Genomic DNA, 26,851 nt, shown 5'->3' with positions numbered 1-26,851 from the left:
CTCCTCTAGTAACATGATGTTACTCCCTTATGTTAAATGTCTTGGCACCCCGTCCACTCTTCTTGTCAATTCTGTAGAGATGATCATTTATTGTAGGTCCACCTAATTTGGAATATCTTTCTACAGCATCACATCTCAAATGCTTTCTTTTCTGGTTTTCTCATAGTTCACTTTCTTAAAATGCTATGCTCCAAATGTACATCCTCAGAAATTTCTTCTTCAAATTAAGGCCAATGTTTGATAGTAGTACACTTCTTTTGAACAATAGTGCCTTTCTCGCTTGTGTTATTCTACTTTTTATGCCTATCTTACTCATCTGTCACATTTTGCATCCATGATACAGTAGCAGAAATCTTTTGCCTCCTCTACTTCACAGTCCCCAATTTTGATGGTAATTTTTTCACTAACCTCATTTCTGCTACTCATTACTTTCTTTAGTTTGCTATGAATCTTATGTCCTGTGAGTCAGACACTGCAGTCATGTTTTACATCTATTAACATTCTGCACCTCACCAGCATGTCATGTCCAGTGAGGATGTGGTTTTGTCTGTTAAAAGTAGTACGCACTTCAGTGATAGAAAAATCTGTTTTTGTCAACAAACTAAAATTGTTGGTTTGGTTTAAGAATAAACATGTTATTTGTTTTTCATAAGAAGCTTTATTAAAAGGCTAAAGCAAGTTATCTTTGTTGTTTACATACAAAAGTTACTTCATATCATTAGAATAAAAGAAGAATATGTAATTTCAACCATGGAGTAAAAATCATGGACTTTAAATGTCTTAACTTGCACTATCCCTGCAGGACAACCAATAATTATTTCCACTTCATTTCAACAAAAACAACAATTCAATACACAGTATACATTTGCAAACAACTACATAGTACATACTAATTATGGCCACGATGGCTTTTCTCCTGGTTTCAGTTCTCGGCCATAAAGAGCACTTTTATCTCTGAACATTGTTAGCCTCTCTGTCTCTTTTCGGTCGAGGTACCAGCCAATGAGAAACCCTGTCAGTGGTACGCCAGCCCAGACATACTGCTTAGTTATGCCAAATATTGCCATTCCTTCTCGTTGAATCTGTGGGCTAACAAAAAAGCCTCATACAAGACCAGTTACAACACACACCAAATGTACATCATCAAACACATATTACACACAAAAGTTCACTCCTTCTGCCCAAGCTACGCAACAGCAATATCAAATCAACAGCAGTAATGGAGTACCTTACTTTTGTGACATACATAGTATAAAGTTTAATTTCTGGAATAATCTTGATGGGCTTCAACAGAAAACACATGAGACATCTGTGCACCTAAAAATCCACATGTAAGGGTAGAACCTCATAAAACAGCTTAGTTAATAATACTGACGCAACAATCAAACAAAATAATTTATTTTTGAATGTTTATCAATGTTTCCATATTTCCTGGTTTTTATATCATTGAAAATATAACTGATCTGTATTATCATTCTGTACATAACCTGTAGAAAAAAATTCAATGCCAGTCTAAATAGGCATGGTGAACAATGCCACAGTCAGTTGGCAAGCTGTTACTATTAGTCCTAGCCACACTGTAAATTTGAAGCACACTGGTATCATTTCAGTGTGGTTGGTAAATGTCTATTTAAGAATTTTAAAATCTGCAGTATCAAATAAGTCATTGAAATTTTCTATTATTATGCAATACAAGATACAGTGTCAATCCATACCAAGTGGTCCATCCCAGAAAAATTTTATATTTGCTGGGTGAATTCCCCAATGTTTAGTAGTCACAAAAGAATTTTTTTTTAATTTGTTTATTATTTTGAAATGGCGGCCATATTTGTTCAAGGCCGCATGCGTTTTTTCGTATTTGCAAGCATCTATATTTTTTACCATTATTCAGTAGTGGATTGTCCTAAGCCTTTCAGATAAAATGCATTTAGTTCAACACACTCTGAGCTACAAATTAACATCATCATCACTTAGCTGAATGTGTTCTTTAATATATTTTTAATAGTTCAAAGTTATCAGCCACAAATTAAAACTCAATTTTTGAACAGTAGTTTTCCAAAGAAAGATTAATTTCTCAGCTTTAATATTTTTTCTGCTATTACACTGTATAGTATAGTTACATTTTATAGAGTATCAATGGTGAGCAGCTTACACTTTTAAAAAATACACTATTTTAAAAAAGGGACTTTAATTTTTCCATTTTGTGGCCAGCAATATCTTTGTTGGTGGAGCAAATAAAAATCTGAAAATTTCACAGTTGACAGACCTTTACGATCTCAAACTTTAGTATAAATTTCAACTTTGAGATTCAATTGGAAATTAAGGAAAAAAAATTACAAACACGAGTCGAAAAATAGGTTTTTTAACATCTGTGATATCTAGGCTTGTGGAATATAATATATCAGTCACAGTATATAGTTTAATCGTATCTATGATTACTTACTTTTTTTATTGAAAATAAGCCTACTAATTACATTATACTGTTCTTTTATTATTTGTTTTTGGTACATCACTCATTGAACATTTGAGAAATTTGTTCACTCAGTTTGGCTTTTAGATTACTAGTTCACCCAGTCACAGTTTTAAATTCCATGGGAGACAGCTTCCTTAGTACATTTTTAAGTGGCATCCAAACTTGATCCTTCTCAATTTTTGATCCGGAGGGTGATAAAATACAACATGTACATCTTGGTTTTGACAGTCAATATTATCAACTTCGCCAATCCACCACTGTTCATCGTAAACACAAGCCACTATCTCTTTATTCTGAAGAACCAGTTGTATAAGTTTTCCACAATGATGAAGTTCACTATCAGGCAAATTTGATGCGATCTTACACTTCAGTAAGTTGCGTGAATGGGGTACAAAACAATGAAAAGAGTGCCTTTAATCTTCTGAGAAGTGTTGTACGTTTCCTTCAAGACACTGTCATAGAATTCTTGTATTTCCTCACATTGTACAAAAACATAGGTAATTTCTTTGATATGTTTTTTTACAGAATTCAAACATTTCTTGAGGTGTTATGTTATGACTGTCATTGGTCCACTGCAGACTTGCTTTTGACAGCTCACTTTGTTGTACCCCCGACACCATCACAAGCATTCTTCCCATGGCATGAAGCGAAAAAGTGCCATTCTACATTAAACCCCAAATCTTCTTTATGAAAGGAGATGTTAATAATTTTTTTTTGTTTTTATATTGACATGCCACCCCATCCGAAAAGTAAATCAGTTTTTTTTAATGAAAGGGTGGCGCTGTTTAATGTAGTTTGTTAATTTTAGTAGAAAAATGTGCACTGCTGTAATGTTGTGTTCAAGGTTGTCACTTATCTCACAAAAGCTATGGCTCATTAGTTTATCTTCATCTTTATAATAGAACACAAATGGATGGACTAAAGCCTGTGTTTACCCAGTGGTGCCCTTTCACTTCATCTTTAACAACAAAGGAATAATTTTCCGAAAAGTCAGCAAGAACTACGCATTCATCAGCTGCCAAGGTTTGCTTTTTGTCTTTCAAAACTTTACTTTGAGCTTTCGCAATAAAATGATGCATTTTAGATTTTCAAGGTTAGCCACCAACACTTCAAAAAACTCTTCGTGATTTTATGACTGTCACCATTTCAGTTCTGTCTTGTGTTACCCATTGTTTATATTTTATATTGTCAGGCATCAAATTGTCGTCTTCAGATTCTTCAAACATGTCAAATAAGGCTTGTTTGCCTGGACAATCTTCACAATTTCTCTTGATCATACAATTGTAACTGTCAATATTGCATACCATAACTTCCAAAAGGTCTTTATAGTCAACTCTAAGATTGGCCCCATGTATCATCAACTTTACGTTCTGATGATACAAACACAAACATTATGGGTGCCAGATGCCCCTGCAACAATACACCATCTTGGTCTCAACTCGCAAAACTTTGATCTTCTAATTTTAATGTCAGGAGTTTCTTTTTTTAAATTCAGTGAATAGTTCATTTAGATTACACAATATTAACCTTTTTTGTCTCTGAATCTTAGAACCATTTTCTTTCATAGACAATGTCATTTTGCCAAACATCAAACGGCTGTTACTGTCATTGTCATAATACTTAATAACTTTATTGATTGTGTTTTCATCTACCAAATCAGATGCACTTTTCTTTTGTAATGACGGTAAAATTCCCTGTTCTCTTTATTGCCTTGTTAACTCAACAAAGATGTTATGACACATTAAATTCATCACTAACTTTTGCTCGACTCCAAGAATTCGGCAGTAAACTGATAATCTTAATTTCATCTGCTTTGTTTGAAGTACTGCATTTAGTTTTTAGTTTATCAAATCATCATATTCGGTTGGTGATGTTTTAGAACTTCCATCTGTTTTAGTATAAATTTTATGTTGAAATTAAACTTCCAAATTCTTTTTGACTGTATCTGCCACTTTTTCAATTTTTGTATTCAAGGCACTTGGTCTTTTCTCTTTACTTAGTTTTCTAATTTTACTAGCAGGCAATATACCCAGGATTTCACAAGCTGTATCTACTTTTTTAATGGTTGCTGATAAGTCACAAAATTCACTTTCTGAGGTTTCACTATCCTTTCTCTTGTGAATTAGAAATATCTTAGAATAACATGTTGGACAATGATTTTCCTGGTATGACATTGACAAAAATGGGCTTTTATTTTTAGAATAATGATCAAATGTTATTTCTCGCAGACCTTTTATTATAGGTTTCTTATGTTTCTCAAAAGGGCCCATGCAAGACTGACCAAAAAGGTGATGAAATTTTCTTTAAAAGTATTTCATTTCATGTTACTTGCATGTTGATTTGACCTCTGGGCTGACTTTCTTCTTCACTGTAATCTTTGATTTAAGTAATCTCTTTGGATACACTCCATACACACTTTTATGACATGCTTCATTAATAACACCACCAACAGAACACAGAGACACCATTTTTCAACCGCACACTTCACACTTCAAGAACTTCTAGCTAAATAAGTGTGAGTAGACAATTGTTGGTGTAAGGGGCAAGACAACAATCAGACTTGTATAGGCTCGCAGATGCAATTGTTAGCCTGCTGAAACAATTACCACCACATTGTTTCGACAAATAATCATTAGCTAGTGTAATGTGGTGCGTTACATTATGCAATTGGTATACTTTATTTGACTAGCCTACCAGATATCGCAGATGTTAAAAAAGTATCTTTGACTCCTGTCTATTCGTTTTTCCATAACTTCCAATTGAATCTCAAAGTTGAAATTTACACTGAAGTTTGATACCATAAAGGTCTATTAACTGTGAAATTTTCAGGTTTTGATCTGGTACACCAACAAGGATATTACAGGCAACAAGACGGAAAAATTTAAAAAATCTATTTTTTAAAATAGTGTATTTTTAAGTGTAAGCTGCTCACCATTGATACTCTATAAAAAGTAATATACTATGCAGTGTAATAGCAAAAAAATATTAAAGCACAGAAATAAATCTTTCTTTGGAAAACTACTGTTCAAAAATTGAGTTTTTAATTTGTGGCTGATAACTTTGAACTATTAAAAATATATTAAAGAATACATTCAGCTAAGTGATAATGGCATTAATTTGTAGCCCAGAGTGCGTTGAACTAAATGCATTTTATCTGAAAGGCTTAGGACAATCCACTACTGAATAATTGTAAAAAATGTAGATGCATGCAAATATGAAAAAACACATGCGGCCAGGAACAAATATGGCCACCATTTCAAAATAATAAACAATAATTTAAAAAAAAAATATTTTTGTGACTTCTAAACATTGGGGAATCCACCCAGCAGATAAATTTTTTTCTGAGATGGTCAAGCAGCCAGTGATGGACCACTTGGTATGGATTGACCCTACAGTGTATTATAACAAGCAATTTATGTAATACATGAAGTGAAGAAAGGGCTTTTAGCTTTACAGCCATCATCACGTCTTACTTTTCCTTTACTGAAGAAAAGGCCTTATTGACTACATCTTTATGACCCTACTCAATTTCTGTCACGATTATAATATAATAATGAATGTATCATGATTTGATGCTGGAAGAGGGCTTCACAAAAGAGCATGTAGATCAGTAATGTTAAATAGTTTCTAAGTCTGACAACATACAACATGTAAGACACTCAAAAATGTGGAAAGGAGCATGGGCACCAATCCTCAGTTGTCAAGATCAAACACTGCCAAGAACTCAGGTAGGTAGGTAGGTAGGTAGGTAGGTAGGTAGGTAGATTTGGGGGTATAAAGGGACCAAACTACAGGGTTGTCAGTCCCTTTTTCCTGACACAAGAGCCAGCCACTCTGCAACCCAATAAAATGTCCACCCTAAAAAGACAGGGCGAGATGAACACACTTAGGGAAAAGACGACCACCATGACAAAAAATGCAAAGAAAGTGCGACAGAGTTAAAATAGAGGGAGTGTGGTGACCTAAGAGAGAAGGCTAAATGCTCACCCTTAGATGGAACAATAAAAACCCACCTCACGAGTAAAACGTAAAACTAAATCTGCTGTTGAGGCACTATCACCCAACACTGAAGGTAGGGCCCCAGAAAGGTTAAAAGTCCGCCGCAGAGTGGCTAAAAGTGGTCAGTCCAGTAAGATGTAGGCGACAGTCATAAGTGAGCAACAGTGACACCGAGGTGGGTCCCCATGACGGAGGAGGTAGCCCTGTGTTAGCCACGTATGGCCAATGCGGAGCCAGCAGAGAACCACAGAGTCCCTGTGAGAGGCCCACATGAAGGTCTTCCACATATTTGTAGTCTCCTTAAGGGCACACAGTTTGTTGTGCATATTGAGATTATGCCATTCCGTCTCCCAAAGCTGAAAAACTTTGCAGGATAAAATGATCGCAGGTCAGTTACAGCGATGCAAATCTCCAGAAACGGTTTCCGTGTAGCTTGTTTGGCCTGCCTGTCGGCAAGTTCATTTCCTGGGATTCCAATGGGCCTGGGGTCCATACAAACACCATGGAACGACTGGACCGTTACGGGGCATAGATGGACTCCTGGGTGGTCGCTACCAAAGGATGGCGGAGGTAGTACAGGTCGAAAGCTTGTAGGCTGCTCAAGGAGTCGGTACAGAGAAGGAACTACTCACCAGGGCATGAGCAGATATGCTCATGAGCATGAGAAATGGCAGCCAACTCTGCAGTGATCTGGCAAGGAATGTTGTTCAATATGTCCTCCATGAACATATACAGAGCCAACATGACCATCAACCATCGAGCTGTCAGTGTAAACCACTTCATGGTCACAGTACATGTCAAGAATCGACAGGAAGTGAGAGAGAGCTGTGGAGTTAACTGAGTACTTAGGAACATGCGAAAGGTCCAGGCAAAGCTTCGGCCTAGGTGTACACCACGGAGGTGTACATGAATGAGCCTCGAGTATAAGTGGTAAACGCAAGGACTCCACTTCAGACAGAAGAGATCGGACGTGAACCACAATCTCAAGCCCTGACCTTGGCCTCCGATGCAGGAGATGAACCACCTTGGATGGGAAAAGGAGATGGTAATTTAGATGCTCAGGAGAACTATGCATGTGTGCAATGTAACTCTTGAGCAGTTATGCACGCCTAACCTTCAATGGAGGGACTCTGGCCTCCACCAGGACGCTGGTCACCTGACTCATCCCAAAAGCTCCTGTTGCCAGTCTAACACCACAGTGGCGCATTGGGTCGAGTAAAAGCAACGCCGAGGGTACCGCCAAACTATAAACCAGACTCCCATTGTCAAGGTGGGATTGAACAAGGGCCCTGTAGAGCTGCAGCAGCATAGAGCAATCTGCACCCCCCATTGGTATTGCAGCGGAAGGCATTGAGGTGCTGCCAGCACTTCCGCTTCAGCTGACTAAGATGAGGAAGCCACATCAATCGGGCACCAAAAATCAGTCCTAAGAATCGATATGTGTCTACCACAATGAGTGGATCGTCATTAAGGTAAAGTTCTGGTTCAGGATGAACGGTATCACGCCGACAGAAGTGCATGACACACGACTTCGGGACTGAAAACTGGAAACCGTGGGCTAGAGCCCATCACTGCGCCTTGTGGATGGCTCATTGTAGGCACCACACGGCAACACTGGTATGAAATGCAGAAGTCGTCTGCATACTGACGGCCCGACAGCTGCTGCTAGACCGTTAATGGCCACTAAAAATAGAGATACACTCCATACAGAGCCCTGTGGGACCCCATTCTCCTGGATATGGGGGGAGGGTGGGGGGGGGGGGGGATATGGGAGGCACCAACTTGGACATGGAAAGTACGGATTGATAGGAAATTTTGGATAAAAATCGGGACCGAGCCCCGGAGACCCCACTCATATGATGTGGCAAAGATATGAAGTCACCAGGTCATGTCACAAGCTTTTTGTAAATAAAAAAAGGTGGCTACCAGATGTTGGCGTATGGAAAAGGCTGTTCGGATGACAGACTTGAGGGAAACTAAATTATCAATGGTAGAGCAACTCTGACGGAAACCGTTCTGGCATGGAGCCAGTAGGCCACATGATTCCAGGACACAGCACAACCGCCGACTTACCATACATTCTAACTGCTTACAAAGAACATTGGTGAGGCTGATGGGTCAGTAGCTATACACAAGTGGGTTTTTACTGGGTTTGAGCACTGGAATGATGGTGCTCTCTCGCCATTGCGATGAAAAGACACCATCGCACCAGAACCGGTTGAAGAGGACGAGGAGATGTCACTTTTAGTCGGACGAGAGATGTACGATCATCTAACTGTGGATCTGATCTGGCCCAGGAGCTGTGACGGGGCAATGTGCAACGACGCTGAGGAGCTCCCACTCCGTAAATAGAGCATTACAGGATTCACTGTGACATTCAGTGAACAAGAGGGCTTCCCTTTCCATCCACCATTTGAGGGTGCGAAATGCTGGGAGATAATTCTCTGATGTGGAGGCTCGAGCATAGTGCTCAGCAAAGTGCTCGGCAATTGTGTCTGCGTCAGTAGATAACACGCCATTGATGTTAATGCCAGTAACAACTGTCAGGGTCTGGTACCCACAAACACGTCTGATCTTCGTCCAGACTCAGGAAAGTGACATATGGCACCCAATGGTCGAGACGTACCTCTCCCAACACACTTGTTTCCGTCTTTTTATAAGCTCGCGAACGCGGGCACGGAGCCGTTTAAAAGTTATTAGATGATCTAGGGAAGGCTGCCGCTTATGTCGCTGTAGAGCTCACAGACGCTCTTTAATGGCCTCAGCCATTTCCAGCGACCACCGAGGTGCTGACTTTCACCGGGGCACCCTAAAGAACAAGGGATCATGTTTTCTGCCACAGAAATGATCGATCTAGTGACCTGCTCAACTACCACACTGATGGTACCATGTGGGGGAGATTCAACGGTGACAGCAGAGGTGAGAGGTTCCCAGTCTGCCTTGTTTAAAGCCCATCTTGTTAGACGTCTGGGGGAATGGTGCTAGGGGAGTGACAGGACGATGGGAAAGTGGTCACTGCCACACAAGTCATCATGGGCTCTCCAGTGGACAGATGGGAGAAGTCCTGGCATGCAGAGAGAGCCACACTGAAATGTGTGTGTGTGTGTGTGGGGGGGGGGGGGGGGGGCAGTAATTAAAGAGGCCAAGGTCAAGTTGAGACAGGAAAGTTTCGTCATCTCTACCTCGGCCAGTAAGCACACTGCCACCGCACAAGGGGTTATGGGTGTTAAAATCTCCCAGAAGTAGGAAAGGTTTAGGGAGTTGATGAATCAGTGCAGCCAATGCGTCCAGGGGTACTGCACCATCTGAAGGAAGATATACATTGCAGACAGTTATTTGCTGTGTCGTCCTTATCCTGACAGCCACAGCTTCAAGAGGGGTTTGAAGGGTACCCAGTTCATTGCATACTGAGTTCAGGACATAGACCCAAACTCCACCTGACACTATTATCCCCTATAGCCGCGAGAGGCAGGGGACCACAGTGTCGGGAACCAGGTTTCCTGGAGGGCAATGCAGAAAGCAGGTGTAAAGCTTAACAGTTGCCATAGCTCAGCCAGGTGGTTGGAAAACCACTGCAATTCCACTGGAGGCTGGGAAGGCATGAAGCATGTTAGCAGGCAGGTTACGCCTCAGGGTCACCTGCTGCCACCAATTGAGTATTTGTATCCATTCCTATTGTGGATGAGGCATAAGTGAGAGCCAGGTCCTCAGGGTATGCCGAGATCTCCACCTCATCCGCAGGTGCAGAACTGGTAGGGAGTGGTGGTGCTGGGGCCACCAGAGGGTCCTTTTTCTTAACAGACTTCTTTGTTTGCTTGCCCTCTTGCTTCTCTTTAGGGGCTTGCTGGGAGGACTTCTCTGAAGCAGCTTCAGGCAAGGAGGAAGACTGAAGCTCTTTGTCCACCAGCTTTTGTCTCCTTTAGCCACTGGTGAGTGTCCACTGTGGCATTAGCAGAGACCTTGGGAGAGAGGGTCCCAAGGGACCCCTTCTGCACGAGAGGAGCTAGAGGCTGTTGCTTCTCCAGCTGGAGGGGGAGGGGGGGTGGACCGATGTACCCTGCATTTGGGAGACCTCGCTCCCAAAGTAGGTACTTTGGGAGCAACTGAAGGAGGTTTCCCCCCTACCACCAAGAGGGCAGATGTATTCTGGAGGCCCGGAGGGCCCACTGTTCATGGCACAGACTGTGGTATGACTGGTACTTGGGATGGTGATGGTAATGTAGCTGCAACGTATGTGGACGTCAACCGAACGGGGTGTAATTGTTCAAATTTAGGTTTAGCCTCTTGGTAGGTCAACTGGTCCAGGGTCTTGTACTCCACGATTTTCCACTTCTTTTTGACTACTGTGTAGTCTGGCGAGCAGGGGGGACTGCTGCTCTCCGCAACTGATACAAATGGGAGGAGCAGCACCACAGGGAGTATCTGGATGCAGTGGACATCCACAGTCTCGACATGTGGAGTTGGAAGTACAGCGGGAAGACATGTGCCCGAATTTCCAGCACTTAAAACACCGCACATGGGGAGGGATGTATGGTTTAACGTCACAGCAATAAACCATCACCTTGATTTTTTCAGGCAATGAATCACCCTCAAACGCCAAGATGAAGGCACCAGTAGCAACCCTGTTGTCTTTGGGCGCCTGTAAACGCGCTGGATGAAATGAACACCCCATCGTTCTACATTGGCACGATCTCGTCGTCAGACTGTTAGAGGAGGTTGCAATGGAAAACAATGCCCTAGACCGTGTTGAGGCTTTTATGGGGAGTGATGGAAACAGGAATATCATCCGGCCGGTCACAAGTGAGTAATGGCTGAGGATGCTGTCTGAATCTAGACTGCACCACTTCTTATCTTTGACAGCGCTGTCACTTCCCCAAAATTATCGTCAAGATGTTCAACAAAGAAACTGAGGATTCACAGGTAGAAAAGAGTCCCTGTCCATTCTGCTACAGACTAAATACTGAGGTGAATATGGCTCTCTTCTTTCAGTAGCCCTACGTTCCTCCTAAGGTGTAGTGAGGGAGGAAAATTATCTAGGGTCATATCTGTCAGCATTTTACTCTATCCTGCCCTTCTTAGAGACTGCTGGCTCTGTACAGTCACCAGCAAGAGATGGCTTAGTCCGCTTCATTGTGGGTCATCCGCCCTGATGCCACCCACTGCAATCAGGGGCTTTCCCCACAGGTGCCACCCAGCCACAGCAAAGGCCACCTGGCATGATGGCCATTGTCGGGCGTCCTGATGCCCCACTGCATCAGCAGTGTGATTCCTGTTTTGTCAGGGGGCTACCACCGAATGGGTACGTGACACCCCCACCACAACGGACTGGCTACTGGGTGCAGAGAAATCCAATACTGTCATGGGGGCGAAAGAGGACACAAGACAACAGAAGAAGATGACATTTCTCGGAAAGTGTCCTTGCCCAAATAGTTGCATTGCAGGTGGAGATGCAAAGCCACAACAAGGGGTTCAGGAGATTGAATCTAAGGGCACTATGGATAACTCATACACCACGTAAAGTGTCCTTCCCCATATGGCCCGCTCTTCTGTAGAATTTGGAAATTGGCAGGTCAAACCATAAGACGGGAGTATAATTGTAGATGTAGACCTGAACTTACATGGCCGAAAAGTGAGAGAATCCTTTCAGTTGCCTCTTACGACCGGCAGGGATTCCACGGGCCTATTCTAAACCCCGGACCCACAGGGGGACAAGAAACTAAGGAGGAGGAAAAAAAAAGGAGAATGTGAAATGTAACAGAACTGTATCGGCATTTCTAATGTTTCTAGAATCAGACTAATTTGAGCAAAACATATAGTGTGCTTTACCCACCAGACACCTGTTTTCAAAACCTCTTATACCCACTAAGAAAGCAATATCACAACCGAAACATCACTGAATCACAACACGAATTACTAGTATAATAATCACAGTAGATACTAACAGTCTGAAAATCCATCATACAACAAACTTCCAACAAATTAGGTTTACATATAGCAGATGGTGGGAAAAAAAAGTCTTCGATTCGACTGCATCACAGAGGTGACTGTAGGATGAAGTGTCAAGTTTTCTTGTCATGGCAAACAGCCAATGGCTAACCTCTGTTGTCACAACATTCATCGTGGAAATAAATGACAACTTTATGACAGGCCAAAGTTGATGCAACATTGCTCGAGCTTATTTGTCAGATACTTCAGCTGCTTTAATAAACTGAAATGAGTTCACTTTGACCTTTCAAAAAGATGGGCAATGCTGGCATCCAAATAAATCCTAGGATTTTTTAAAAGATATCTAGCTACAATGTTGAATAAAAAAGGAATATTTCTATATCGTGACAAGATTAAATGCGATTATATAGGGTGGGTCAGGAGTAAAGGTACATGCTTTGAGATGCGATAGTATTAGTGATTCTGAAGAAAATAACTTCATATGGACATATGCACTATTGCGAATGGTTTCCGAAATAGAACACGTTTAATATCACTTTTGTAAGTTTTTCTTTAATAACTGGAAAACTGCATACTCCAACTAAATTAAATTTGCTACAAAAAGAGGTCCTATTTTTTTTGGCTAGGACTAACAGTTTGCATGGGGAGATCACAGGAATATTGAAAATCTCATGTGACGCGCATGCGAGGTATCTTAGTTACTTTTTGTAGCCCAGTTTGAGGAAGTTTTCCGACTTTATAGACCACAAGTGTCCTGTATCAAAATGTTCATCTCAAATTCCTCTATATTTCTGTGGTATGTTGTAAACGGTGACAATGAATAATACAGAAAATAGCCCAGTTTGAGGTAGTTTTCCGACTTTATAGACCACAAGTGTCCTGTATCAAAATGTTCATCTCAAATTCCTCTATATTTCTGTGGTATGTTGTAAACGGTGACAATGAATAATACAGAAAATAAACAGAAATGTACATTAAAAGTGTTCTATCTCAGAAACAATTCGGAATAGGGAATATGTCCACAACAAGTGTTTTGTTCAGAATCAGTAATGCTTCACATGTCGAAACATTTATGTTTCCTCCGGACTCACTCTGTATATGCAGAAAACTTAAATCAGCAGATAATGAAGAAGATCTGCAGATGGGGGTCTATAAGTTGCAGCAGATATTGCCTCTGACACCCAAAAGTTGATTGTAGATAAAGCAAAAGTGATGGCATTTTAAGACATACAACCAGTAAGATCAAAATAGTATTGAATAATAAAATCATGGAACAAGTTAAACACTTTATGTAGGAAGAAGCATCACATTTGAATACAACCACAACAAAGACCAGATATTTAATAAAATTACTTTTATATGTGGAACAATCAAACTATTTGCAGAACGAAGTAAGAAATCCAGGTAAAGTTTTACAAAATATCAGTGCAGACCCTTACTTATGGAAGTTAAGCTTGGGTAATGACAAGAAACCAAGAAAGGGTATGAAATGAGGTTCCTAAGAATGGAATGATGTAAAAGATAACATTGTAAAAGAAATTGAGGCTGCAGGATTTACAAATATAACCTAAATGAAAAAAGCAAGCCAAAATAGGAGAAAATGGAAGGAACATGTAGACCGTATGTGTAGACAAAGACTTCCAGTAAAGGCTCAATTATAAATGCACCGGATGAAGAAATGTAGGATGGCAATACCAGATACAGCGTATTATAATAAGCAATTTACCTAATACATGAAGTGAAGAAAGGGAAATGTGCTTTCAACTTTCCAGCCATCATCAGGTCTTACTTTTCTTTACTGGAGGAAAGGCCTTTTTGACTACATCTTTATGACCCTCCTCCATTTCAGTGATGTGCACTGGTTGTCCCTTCTAAGTTGATATTCATCCTGAGTGTTCCCTCATTACTTAATTCTGGTTTTCCCTCTTTCTCTCATTCCAACTGTTGTTCCAGCAATTTCTAGTAGTATATTCTCGAACATTCATGCCACACGAGCAGCCCTGCTCAACCTCCTCCTCTTTATTGTTTAGACGATGTTACAGTGTTTTGTGCTACTCAGTGACATGTTGCAGCCTCCATTTAAATATATGCAGTAGTGTCCTATGTGGTCAAAGATATATTTAAATTGCAGCAAGCTAACTAACACACCCTCTGAGATAGGCAGACATGATATGCAATGGATGCAGGGAGGATTAATAAGTACAAGGAGGATGCCTATTTGGTTGTAAACAGGCATGGGTGCAGCTTGTTTTTACAGCTTTGTACAGTTGTTGAATGTCTGCATAATAGGTTAAACAAACTTCCACTCACACTGAGCACATTTATTAAAACATACTAGTTACAACCCATTACAAATACCTTGCCTTTATGGCTGCCAGACATAGCAGGTACATTCCTTGCTCTGCTGAGCCCTTCCATTACCCAATACCACACAGGATGAATTCAGTAACCTATTGCAACATAAAATATATCTATGGCCTCATAATAAACTACTGATTAAATTTAATGGAGATTGTGACAGTGTCAAAACCCCTGTAGAACTTTTTCTTATTCTCCATTTCATGTTATTTTCAGTGTTTACAAGTCCAGAAATTCTTAACATCTTCCTTTCAGATCTTCATTTCTTTCATCTTTTTTTCTATACATTAGAGCTGATCTGTATAATATTATGGGTAAGATGGTTGACTACTATAGGCCAATTTTGAAGTTGGTGATCATTGTCTTAAAATACTGGTACAACTGAAGTGTTATGTTTGCTGCTACTCAAAAAGCATCTATTTCTAGGTCCATTTTGTTGTCTTCACTAAAAGAGATTCCCAAAGTACTTTAAGCAGTCAACTGTGTTGAAAGTGTATCCATCTACAGTGAAATCTGTCTTTTCAGATTTTTACCTATAACCATATACCTATTCTGTCTTATTATTGTGTTTTCATGACTGTTTTGTTATTCTGCCACATTATGATAAATTCCATCTTGGAACAGGTTATTAATGCTTCATCATTCACATACGCAAGTCTGCAGATGGATCCCTTGTGGGTCAGTTTTAGTACATTCCCAACAATCTTCCAATTTACAGTTCAATAATATAGGCGATATGGTGTTTCCTTATCTCGACTCAGTGTACAATTGTAAAAACTTCCAGTTTCTCCTAATGGCCTCTTATACAGCACAATGTCAGTCTGCACACAATTTAACTAAACTGATAATTTTGAGGGTATATAAAATTTCCCCATTGTGGTTAGAAGCATTGGGCCTTTATTTCAAAAAATGTCTGCTATCCACATCATGTTTGTCAGATGTTTTCAAGTTAGTACTGAATGCAAGAAATAGTGGCATGCAGCACAATGAGACATTGTCCAGCACAACTGTTGGCAAGTACATCAGTCAGTCATTTTGCCAACATGTTTTTACCATTTAATGAATCTGGATCCACATTTTTTCCACTGTAAATTCATATGTTTAAGTACATTCAATACTCAGAGATAATGTGCTTCTGTAAAACTACATCACATTTGCATAACAGTTTTGACAAATTTTTACATTTCCTAAATTCAAGACCAATTGATTTTATTAATCTTCCTTGTTTCCTGAAAAGTTATTTTCTTTCTTGCAGAAACCAAGCAATTTTCCTAGTGGCATTATCTCTTTCCAATTTCATGTTAAAATGATAAAATGACATTTTCTGTTTATGGTTGTAGACTATTGCAAATTCCAGATTTATGACTTAAGCAATTACAAATATTTGGGTGCCACATCTGGTTTAGTTGACAGATCATATATTACAATGATATTCAATGTCACACCACAGATCTAAGTTACAAGTAATAATGTCCTTGATGGGTTTTCTCCCACTTTATAACAACGGAGGTAGCAACTGTGCAGCAAATATTTCTAAATATCTGACAGTGCAATAATTCTTAAATCACGATAACAGAATGAAATCTTCTATGCCCGTAAGTAGGAAGTGATACCATGTAAGCCACTCATGTAGGATGCTGACCATGCTATAAGAAGGTAATATCAAATTGAAGTACAGTTCAACAGTTATACAATGAGACCAGAGTCAAGTCTATACTTTCAATAGTTTTGGAGTTAACTATATGCAAACGTATTCTTCAAAATGTTTGAAAATCAGTTTTTCCATCTACTGAAACCCTAAACAAAATTTGACAGTATCAAAAGCTGTTAATTTGTAGCATTTGTTAACTGCAAGTAACTCAAACATTCAAGAAAATCAAGATGCAAAAAATTAATCACAACTGACTTTATATGGACTGACACCTGAAAATATAGCCTTTTGCCAACTCCATTTGTGTGTTGTTGGGTATAGCGGATCCACCTAATTTTTGTTTTCTGTGTAAGTATCTGGAAAAATCTTGTGCCACAGTTCATTAGTTATATGTATATAATTTTTTCAGTGCACTGCCATATACGTAACTACATGAGGGTTAACGGAAATGTCCGATTCCACTCGTTTGCTTTAACCAATGATGTCACCAATTTGGCGAAAACGACCAGTAACAACTCCAATATCGCGACTATGACGTCATAATGTAAACATGACAACAAACACAAAAATAGATCAAAAAACATCAAATACATATTCCTCCCAAAACTATAACCACGTTCACAATCAACACTACCTCAAAAAGCACAAGAAACCAACAAAATTGGAATTTAACACTTCCCCTGACCTATACAGGTCAACAGCAACTACCGATACCACACTATAAGTCTCAAAACTTTCACCACCACCACCACCACCACCACCACCACCACCACACTTAAACCTACCAAAAAACCCCACACCTAGAAAATCAAAATCAGACTCAAACGCTTCCCTTGACCTGTTATCCTTACCACATTTCCACACATAGCCGTCCCTGATCCGAGATGCCGGGAGTTTGGTAAGTTTCATTTCTTCACGACACACTAAACACTTCAGCCTACAGACCGAATAACTGAAGAAATTTTATTAGAGACAACGCACTGTCCCCCATCATCGCCGACAACCAAAAACTGTTGACCTTGTCAGTCGTATCTACACCTACCAAAGACATAAACAAAGAGATTTACCAAAATTCACACACGACGAATGGAAAAAACTACAATAACGTCGACATAACAAAACCAAAATATTCCGCTGAAAGCACAGTCACCACCAATACCACACACATGCAATCCTACCACGCAAATGAACCCCATACGCCAAATAACATGCTAACCATGAACAAACCACCAAGAGAGAACCCCTGACCACAACAATACGCCACCTATAAACATGCCACACATGCAAACGAAACCAAAAACATCACCTAACACACAACCAGAGAGCACCACTGATCACATCAAAATGACACCTACAAACATGCCACTCTTACAAACTAAACTCCATCCCATTGTGATGTCACACACTACAACAGCCTTATGTTACGTGTCAAAGCTGACAGGTGGAATCAGACGCTTCGGTTAACCCAAAATTACATTTCCCAGTAAAAGCTACATATTGGACCTCATTTGCATTTTTCAATATGGTGTGGATGTAAACATTAGAGTGCACAACTGGCAAATTTTTTTATCACACCCAGATTTTCTGCTTTCACTGTCATTGATTTTGCCAACTCAAATCAAATTGTCACCTTCCAACCTAATCTAGACTTCAGACTGTGCTACAGATCAGTCTTACCATGTTTGATTCCATAGACACAGTTGTGCAAAGCTACACAATTCATTTCAAGTTTTAAAGGGTACAGAAAGCATTCACAAATGATGTTTATTGTATATTTAGATTCGGTCATTGTGTGGCCCTTCAGTGCTAAAATATATGTAAAGAACCAGTTACAATAAGGTAATACGCATACCTTACCAAGTATACCGTGAAGCCTTCTATGTAGGCCAATTGTAAAATACGTATCAGTAAATGAAAATTAAAACATAAATGCAAAGAAAACACTAAAAACCACTTCTGCCAGGGTGAGAGTTCACACTACGGCTACTGTTTTCAATTACAACACAGCTGGCTTCAGTGCATGTCATACAAACCTCCAGCACCCTCCTTTCTTGCATGATGCATTGCCAACATGTATTAACTTCATTTTACATTTTGTATATTTTATTATTTTATTTATTTATGCTTTTTACAAACTTATGTACATATAAAGTGGTTGTAAGTAAAACCAGCGACTCAAATTTTACAGTTATAAGTGGTAGTAGCTGTGTGAATCAGCCAGTTGTATCAGTTACTGCTGCATATTTTACAAATGGACAAGACGTTTTGCATTTTTTTAATATAGGTTAATAAAATTGTTACTAAAACCATGCTACATAGTACGTACAGCTAAAGGAACTGGAACAGAAAAAATGTAGTGCTGCAAGTAGTCGTACCACCAACAGTATGTCAGAAGGCCAGGAATCTCTCCGCTTTTAAATGTCCTCTCTTACAAGCAGTCCAGTATCATCGACAGCTTCATTCAGTTTGCGGAACCTGCCACATAGAGGCATCCAACACTGATAGTCAGGATAGCGGCTTTACTTTCAGCAGGTCATACACAGCGAGATGCTGCCGATTGGTTGCATGTCACTTAAAGTGGTGTGTGTATGGTGTGGAGAAAGTACAGAGAGATGGGAAATGTGAATGATAGACCCTGCAGTGGTTGTTGTCTTATGACAACACCACTGCTGGATGTTTCCTCAAACTGTCGGCTCACAGGCGCCCAACATCAACTGCCAGAAATATTGGAAATGACTTCTTCCAGGCAACAGCGATTTGTATCTCTGACCAAATAATGTGCAGGAGACTGCACCAGGGTGGTTATAGCCCTGAAGACCAATGAGAAGTTTTGCAATGGACCAACAGAACCAACAATCTAAGGGCCTGGGTTCTTCCACATAGACATTGGGCCATTGCAAAATGGAGTAATGTAACGTTTGCCAACAAGACCAGGATTAATATGTGCCCACACACTAGACATGTTAGGGTCTGGAGAAGTGCTACACAAAACCAGGAACACCAATACATTCAGGAAGTCAATTCCTTTGCAGGAGGAAGTTAATGTTCTGAGCAGCAATAATTACAGGACGGCAGTCTCCTCTAATTCCCATCTAAAGCAATTTGGCTGGTCCCCAGTACATACAAGAGGTCCTACAAAAGATCGTAAGGCCCTACAGATGTGAAATCTGTGATTAATTTTGTACTAGGCAATGACAATGCAAGACCGCACTTTACTCTACCAGGGTCTCGTTATCTTCAAAGATGCAACATCAATTGAATGCATTGGCCAGCACAGTCCCCAGACATGAATACAATTTAGCACACATGGGACCTATTTAAGGTAGCCACTGCATAGCCTCCAAATCCACCAGATGATCTTCAGGACCTCACAAACTGCCATTGAGAACTGGGACATCATACCCCAAGATAAACGTGATGGTCTTATCCAGAGCATGCCTCACAGAGTAGAAGAACTTATCCATGTGCGGGAAGGACATACTCACTATTAAAGACTTGTAATAATCATTACGAGAGAACAATTTTCACTGCTTTTGTTTTCAAGACCTACACTAAGGAGAGGGCATGTTTTGTTTTGGAATTATTTTGTGTAACTAATAAAATCATTCTTGTTTTAAGGAGGAATTATGTTTATTTTGTTAATTAGGGCATTGTGGCAACTTCTACGGGTGTACTACAATAAGTCATTGTAGTAAACCTTATAACATTCCAAATTTGCGTTGAGGTGTGTATTTTAAACAAGAAGCCTGCTTTTGGGATTTGGGGAAAAAGCATCTGTACTAACATTATCATTTAGGTACAATTCAAAACACCCCAAGTCAGCACAAGAAAGCTTATCCTAACTCCACCATCAATTGGTTGCTAAAAATTCCACTTTCAAATACAGGGCATGAAGTTATGCTGAATAAAGTAAAATATATGGTTAAGGCCAATAACTAGCCGCATAATTACATCAATGATATTGATAACACAGCAAACAAAAGGCAGAAAGAAAAATACCAATAACAAGTACATTTGTATATCATAATATGGTAAAATAGGGACAGGGTGGCCTCAGTTTTTAGTGGACAAAAAACAAATGTGGCATTTTCAACTACAGATAACTTGGGTAGAATTTTAAAAAACTGCATTGAAAAAACCTTTCCCCCATAGGTATCTAACAGAACTGAATGTTCCAACTTCCATGTTTGCTATGTGGAGCAAACTGGTAGACAGCTGGAAGCCAGGTTCAGCAAACATATCTCACTAAATTGTAAAAATGTGGTATAAAAATCTAACTTTGCTGGGCACCTTCTTGAAAGTGGGGCCAGTGCATAGTTTTGTCCTCTCATATGAGGAAGCTCCATCCATGCAAGAAGGGAAGACTTGGGGACCTATCAAAGGAGTTTTACATCTGACATTCTTAATGAACAGGCAGCCGACATGCTCCAAGTTTTGAGAACTTTGAAAATCATCAAGGTTTGGCTACTATGCACAAATCCAACTGATCTGACAATAATGAGCTAGTTATAATTACACTCCTCTTAGACCAGATACGAGTATGAAGTTTCTGGAGAAAAATGTAATGTATCTCTCACATTATTGGTTCAAAATGGTTCAAATGGCTCTGAGCACTATGCGACTTAACTTCTGAGGTCATCAGTCACCTAGAACTTAGAACTAGGCCTAATTAAACCTAACTAACCTAAGGACATCACACACATCCATGCCCAAGGCAGGATTCGAACCTGCGACCGTAGCGGTCACGCGGTTCCAGACTGAAGTGCCTAGAACCGCACGGCCACACTGACAGGCTCTTTCACATTATTACATGACTTAGTTGACATTTTATTACTTTTAACATCAAACTAAATTATAATGGATTTGTAAAAGGAACTCAAAAGAGAGGGCATTTTAAAGCAGAAAGATTCCTGACCTTTCAAGACACTGCTGATGATACGACTTACAGCACCACTCTTCTCTCTCCCAATTTCTTTAATTGTAGTTAGTATGTAGCATAATTTTACTAACCAATTAATTTGAACAAGACATTTAGTATTTTTTTTTAATTATGCTGAATTACGAAATGTGCAGCAGTAACTGACGACATTTGCTAGTTCACACAGTTACCTTAGGTTAGTGGTGTTAAACGTCCCGTCGACAACGAGGTCATTAGAGACGGAGCGCAAGCTCGGGTTAGGGAAGGATGGGGAAGGAAATCGGCCGTGCCCTTTCAAAGGAACCATCCCGGCATTTGCCCGAAACGATTTCGGGAAATCACGGAAAACCTAAATCAGGATGGCTGGAGACGGGATTGAACCGTCGTCCTCCCGAATGTGAGTCCAGTGTGCTAACCACTGCGCCACCTCGCTTGGTCACATAGTTACCACCATGTATAGCTTTAGTTGCTGGTTTTAGTTACAACCACCTTATTTTTGCGTGTGTATAAGTTTTCAAAAAATATACAGTAACAAATAAAACATACTAACTGTAAAATAAAGTTTATACTCTTTGTCAATGCATCTTATATGTAACTAGAGTGTTGTAGATCGCTATGGAATACATATACTGAAGACAGCTTTGTTGTAATTGTGAACACCAGAATCAGTGTGTACTCAGCACTTTAGTATTTGGCTGATAGGTCTGTCACTACAACCACGATTTCTGAAAGGCATGCGGGCGTAACCCTTGTGGCAACTTAAGCCCATTTTTTAATTCTGTGCGTCAAGCCGTTTATATGCTTGCTCTGGCAAGATCAGGGCCACAAGACCCTGTTGTACCTAACTATCTGTGACTTAGTTTACGAGGAGCGTGAGCTATAAAAATATCAAAATTCCAAATGTTGTAAGAAAGCCTTCCAATTTGATTCCGACTATTTTTCATACTGAGCTCGAAATCATGAGATACTGAAGACCAAAAAATCGTGCATGAGGATAAACAACATGCGAGGTACAGTGAAAACTTTATCGTAATAATTTCTCCTCATATAAAAAACAATGACGGCTCACTTGGGTCTCGGTATACAAAACCGATAAAAAAAACTTACGCAAAAATGGTATGAAAACCTACAGACCACCATCCGCTCTTCCGCCAATATATGTTCTCTGTCCTCTAATAGCTGTCATTCAAAACATGTGCAAGCCACCTCCCTCCCCGAAACTATCCATCCTCCCTGTAACTATCCGCTCATCAAAGAGTTCCTTTAGTTAAGTACGAAGATTGGTGTGCTTCGGGTCATTTCCCTGTTGAATACAGCAGTTGCTGCATTCACAAGCTATTCACAGTGCACATTAATTACTCCTATAACTTTAGTACATGTAACCAACAACGGTATTAACATTTGTACCTCACCTTTCGTATCAAACTTCAATTAGTTAACAGTTCCTGTCGCCGTAGCTTTTCTGCCTTAAGCCTTTTCCACTGACGAGTATGGTACAAATCCGCAACAATTGCAGTAGTAACTACCGCAGGGAAAAAAATCACAACACCGTATCTTCTCAAAAATTTTCCAGTGGTATTTAACATTTCAGAAGCCAACCTACAAAGTGTACTGAAAACGTACAATAAATACTAAAACAAACACTACTCACATCACACAAGTAGTATGATTCCAAAAAAAGTCTTAATCCCAAACTTTAAAATGGATGTCACGTCTTATTACAGCAATACAAACTATTAACACCCACCCCCAATAGCACACCACCAACTTATAGTATAACCACCGTCTGACTCTGAAACTTGATCGCTTTGCCAAAGATGTTATTATATTAATATTGGCATCAGAGGCCATGGAGGTAGAATACCTCCATGTCAGAGACACAAACACGGGAAAAGAAAACACAAAATCTTTCTCCAAAAAGAACTAGCAAGCACTAATCTTATTCGCTATCTCCCTCGCCATGTAAAGAATGTTGAAAAAACAAAATATTAGTTATATAAAATTTACTGAAGCTCGAAACTTGGAAGGTGAAACAACAGGTTCGTATGAAAAGTTCCCAGCGGGCTCGTGCGCATGCGCAGAGCTGAATTCGCGTATGAGCAGTGCCTTTCTCCCGCTTCTGGCTACTTGAAGCGTGGCTGTTTGCTGTATGAGCAGTAGCAGCAAGTAGCCAGATGCTACCCGGAAAAATTTTTCCGGCGTGCCCAAGCTGCCAGATTCGCACGTGCGCAGAGCAAGCTGAGTTATAGTGGTTAGTGAGGGAGGGATCCTTCCCCACGTGACCCGTGTATATGTTTCTTGTCTTCATAATATTGCTGGTCTCTTCGTTTAGAGCTCCCACGTCAAATGAAATCAAAACAGATTTCTATAGCCGGGAGCCATTCTCATAACCATGAAAGACCAAAATAAGTTAGTAGTTTCAATTTTCTGATTTTATATTATTTCCACGTTATTAGCAAATCAACTATTAATGTCTTAATGAAGCTATTTCTGTCTGTTTTGTAGAGAAATTTGCTTCTACTAATTTCTTTTTCCGTTGAGGCAGTTAGTTCATTTGAAACGAAGTGTTTCATTTCGCACTGTTGGCTACTTTCAACTTCGTTCAATTTCAAGTGCAAATTTTCATTTTCTGGGACGAATGACAGTATACCATAATAAAGAATCAAACATGAAAATACAGTACTGGACCTCGGAGAAAATTGGTATCACGAAAACCACATGAAAAGCTGAATATCAGGTACTTCAGAGTGCATCTGGACATAGAAATGTGCAATTAGAGCGGAATGAAGCATGTTAGTATGGTTTATGAAATTCCGATGCTGGCCGGAGTGGTCTCTGATGTCCTGTTCCTTTTATGACATTGGAAGCACTCTTAATACTATATACCTACGAATGTACGTAAATATTTACTTGAAGCTGACTAAGTAGGCAAATTTGGTCAGTAGTTTTGAACTAAATGACAGCTGTAGCTGAATTTTACGAATCTGCCTTCTGTGAAAGTGTTTTTCGATCACAAGGTACTTGTCTAGTACTTCCTCTAGGCCGGAAGTTATTTCTTAATTTGTGTTACGTCTTAAATTTATAGAATGCCATTCTATGGTAAATTGTAGACTGGCAGCATAACGTGTTTTATCGTTTTAACTCCGCACATGGCTTCATATTTAATCATAGAATAGAATATGAACTGTCAGTTGTACAGTTTCTTTGTCTCACAGACAACCTTGTTAATTTTTTGCACATTTTGAAATAGTCATGAAATTTAGTGTCCTTTATTCCGGTGTAAACTACACAAGAAACTGTTTCTTTTTGTTTTTGCAAGAAATTTGTATTCCATCTAACTAGCTTTTTGCAGTGCTGTATAGATGTAAACCTGTTGGAAATGCTACATAACAATATTCAGAGTACGAATATTTAAAAAAAAAATTGTCAAATTCACCCCATAGCAAAATGTTACGGTACTTCGAGCCGTGGAGTCTAATTTTGAAATGATATTTTGCTAAGAACTGCTTCCTTATTTGCATCCTTTATCTACGTGGGATATGATAAAACAATTGTTCTGAGTACAACTCTGTATGTCCTCTCAACAAAACGCCACAGGGCTGCACATGGTCATGTGATGCCCCACCACGCACAAAATGCATTCCAGTGTTTCATACGACTGTAAGTGTGGTTTGTATACTGTACAAAATTCACTGAAGAAATTCTTCTACTTATGAAGAAAAGTGTACCTATTGCAACAAATGCTGCCAACAACAAGCGAAAAAAGATGGAATTTCACATGTAAAAAAATTATTTTGTTATGTTTTGGAACTATGAGTGTGAATCCTGAATCGTTCCTTGTCATGCTGACAAAGTTTTATGAATTTATTTTTAAAATTATAGACAGTGAAGTTTTAAATTTCCTGTGGAGGCTCTCCTGCTCCAAGTCGGCCTGTTTGATGTCCTAACCCCCACCCCCCCTTAAATATGTGCTTGTGGCAGGTTTATTCATTATTATGTAGATTTCTGGATTATGTGAGAAACAGTTTTGGAAGTATCTGTGGTCTATATTTATGTGGTTTCAAAATCTGATCCTAGTATAAATACAGCTTGTGAACTATTAATAAATTTACATAGGTAGCTAGTTACAGCTAAGAGATATTTGTAGAAATGCGTTTTTATTTGTCATCTGGTGTATATATAAAATTTATTCTTGACTTGTTTCGGTTAATTCATCCTTATCATCAGCTGGAAGACTGAAGAAACAGAATAAAACCCAATGTAACATACACAGACAAAAATTTCGAAATATAAGAGTTGTTTCTCTAATCCTCAACATCACATACATTACTAACAAAATTATAAGATCCGTTGGTTTAAAATTGCATGTTTCTCATAAAAGATCCTTTCTTCTATCACATGTAACAATCACAAAATGTGGAATGCAACATAACCACATTTTGACAATATCTTGAAAATTTAGACAACTTACATATGCACTCTTGACAGTTAACAGGTGACTGCCATCTCAGTCCTATGTAACCTCAGATGACCAAAGAGTTTAATTTATCAGATTAAAAACATAATCAATTCTTTAAAACAATGGTTGGTGAAGTTAGAGAGAAGACTATTTGCAAAGACTAATTTTAATGTTGGCTTTGTGTGGTTACTATTAACAAAGAACATTCTGTGAGTGTATCATAAAGAAAACAAATGCTAAAAGATGCTAACATTCCTGATGAAGCCAGATTTAGTTCCTTGATGTTACTAATAAACGTACCAGTAAATGAATTTTTTGAATTGACTTGAAGAAACATAATCACATACTGAGGTATGTCCATTTCTATGATTATGGAACTCATAAATGGCCATAATGTCACACTTTCCCAGAACTATTTTGTATTCAGCAAATTATGCTACAAGGAAATACAAGGGTTGGTCGTGGGTTGCTGTTTAGGTGGTACATTGGTTAATATTTTCAGGGATTTTGTATAAAGTAAAATAATGAAGAGTGGTTCAGATACTGCCAAGAAAATATTATATTACAAAAGCTACATAGATGATACAATACTTCTCATACATGAGAATCATACACGAATTATATAGCTTGTTCAATAATACACAGGCAAATTCAAATTTTCAAATAGAAAATTAGAAAGATGGTAACATTAATTTTCTTGCTTTGACAATTTTCAAAGAATAACAAATATTCTTTTAATATTTGTAGAAGACTTGCCACCTCTGATGTAATTATTCATTAATTTACTTGTCGCCCCAATTGTTATAAACGTGCCTACTTCCCATCTAATCTTCAGCATTCTTCTGTAGCACCACATTTCGAAAGCTTCTATTCTCTTCTTGTCCAAACTATTTATCGTTCATGTTTCACTTCCATACATGGCTACACTCCATACAAATACTTTCAGAAACGACTTCCTGACACTTAAATCTATACTCGATGTTAACAAATTTCTCTTCTTCAGAAACGCTTTCCTTGCCATTGCCGGTCTACATTTTATATCCTCTG

General features: G+C 39.2%; 1 long non-coding RNA gene across 1 annotated transcript; it reads right to left on the bottom strand.

Annotated features, from left to right (window-relative positions):
• Positions 1–985: 985 nt before the first annotated feature.
• On the bottom strand, positions 986–23,190 carry LOC124794970. The gene is made up of 3 exons (XR_007016633.1): positions 22,997–23,190; positions 22,758–22,867; positions 986–1,089 (listed from the first exon to the last, which is right to left on the bottom strand). It is a non-coding gene; the product is annotated as an uncharacterized LOC124794970 (long non-coding RNA).
• Positions 23,191–26,851: the final 3,661 nt, after the last annotated feature.

This window comes from Schistocerca piceifrons, chromosome 4, assembly GCF_021461385.2.
Source record: "Schistocerca piceifrons isolate TAMUIC-IGC-003096 chromosome 4, iqSchPice1.1, whole genome shotgun sequence".
In the NCBI taxonomy this organism is placed as follows: domain Eukaryota; kingdom Metazoa; phylum Arthropoda; class Insecta; order Orthoptera; family Acrididae; genus Schistocerca; species Schistocerca piceifrons.
This window is presented reverse-complemented; position numbering and strand designations above follow the sequence as displayed.